This window comes from Nilaparvata lugens, chromosome 13 (genome assembly GCF_014356525.2).
Source record: "Nilaparvata lugens isolate BPH chromosome 13, ASM1435652v1, whole genome shotgun sequence".
Lineage (NCBI taxonomy): Eukaryota > Metazoa > Arthropoda > Insecta > Hemiptera > Delphacidae > Nilaparvata > Nilaparvata lugens.
The window spans coordinates 29514209-29515995 of record NC_052516.1 but is presented as its reverse complement, the minus strand read 5'-3'; the positions used below and the strand labels follow the sequence as shown (position 1 = coordinate 29515995).

The 1787-nt window shown below is 33.8% G+C and overlaps 1 long non-coding RNA gene across 1 annotated transcript; it reads right to left on the bottom strand.

Moving 5' to 3' along the window:
- Nucleotides 1-695: 695 nt before the first annotated feature.
- LOC120354073 lies at nt 696-1787 on the bottom strand. The gene is made up of 2 exons (XR_005572815.1): nt 1556-1787; nt 696-887 (listed from the first exon to the last, which is right to left on the bottom strand). It is a non-coding gene; the product is annotated as an uncharacterized LOC120354073 (long non-coding RNA).

Here is a 1787-nt window from a genome sequence, read left to right as displayed (position 1 = left end):
CCTAATAGGGCCATCTTATCAAGTTATTCTCGGTTTCGTTCCACGGAGATATTTCAAATCTCTAGGATAATCTCTATTGAAGGAATGCTCTACTGGCTCACCTCTATAATACGAGCTACAATATTCTAACATTGTATTGTTCACTATCATCTCTCAAATCAAGCCAGTGAGTAGGTTCATCTCATCAAGTTTTTCTCAGATTTGTTCTTCAGAGTTATCTTAGAGCTCTAGGATATCCCCTATAGAACGAATGATTTCGTGAATAACCTCAATAGAACGAACTACCATACTCCAAGTTTAAATTTATCTAAATCTAACGATTCATGAATAAAGATTCTACCACAACTATTTGATTCACGAAATTGATTATCTCAACGGTTCTAACCTCTATAGAACGAATACTTTTGTGGCCAACCTCGATAATACGAACTACTGTTCACTAGGTCTGAGTTTGAATCATTTCTCAATCCGTTTTCTACCATCATTGTTCGTCTCATAAAGTAATCTCAAAGTTCTTTAGAACCAGTATAATCTCTATAGAAGAAATAATAATGTGGCCAACATTGGACGGTAGTATAAATTAGTATTGGAACCCTTTTGGCTCAAGCCAGTGGTACTTTTCTCTGGAAGATATGTTGTGTTAAATTATTGAATACATTATATGACACTGAGGTTGAATAAATCGAAAACTCGCATTTCTCAATTGACAATTGATTTTATTACATTGTTTCAATCAAACACACACACAAAACAAGTTCAAGCATTGAAACAATTTCAAAATTAGGGAATCATTTGCCGTGTATTTCTCTGGGCTTTGGACTGGCTTGAGTGGGAGACATGAGACACATTACGGCCAACGCAGCTGCTACGAAAACTACGTAGAAGAACTGTCCAAACAACAAAACAGAACAAACATTTTCAATACATTGATACAAATAGTTTTGATACATTTCTCAATTTTTCAATTTCAATTTCAATTTATTTATTCAAAATACAATGATGTCAATAAAAATCGTCTTATATATTGAAATTCCGTTAGCTATTATAAAAAATAGACTATATATTATTTCCAGTTGCCTATGTGAGAATACTTGATAGAATACTTGATACTCCCACGTTTTCTGTTTCGGCTTAGCAGAACAGAAGATTCTCAATAATTTAGGTTCAAGATCGAATAGACGAATAACTTGAATAAATCAATGAACAAATAGAAACAGAGAAAATATCCTAAAAATTTTAATTAAAGAGGCTGTTGAGAGATTGCTTCTAGAGAACCGATGGTGAGCCTATCCTTGAAGCGTTAAAAAACTTGCAAACAACAATTTTCGGGAAAAACTAAAGTTCTTTGATATTGTCGACCGATACAAATAATGTAACAAATCAAGCAGGGAATATTCGAGCATAGATAAATTGGTTATATTTGATTCAACTATATCACATAGACAACTGCAAAGCACACAAAAATTCAAACCAAGCACAACTGAAATTATCACAATCTTGTTCTCTATCCTAGGAAGACCCATAACCGAGTGCTCTGAATGAGTTTGGTACATACCTTCATAGTGATGATAGTATTGAAGATACGATCTGTCAATGTTGAGGATCTGCACGACAATCTCAGAAACTTCTTACTTTTTGAGTGTCGAGGTTGCCGTATTTATATCAAATTCAATGCTGGATTACCGCAGAGGCTGCAAATAATAATCAACAGTTCTTTTGTTCAGTTGATTGGAATCCTATTGAAAAATGATCAAATTCTGATTGAATATTGCATCAGCCAGCAATCT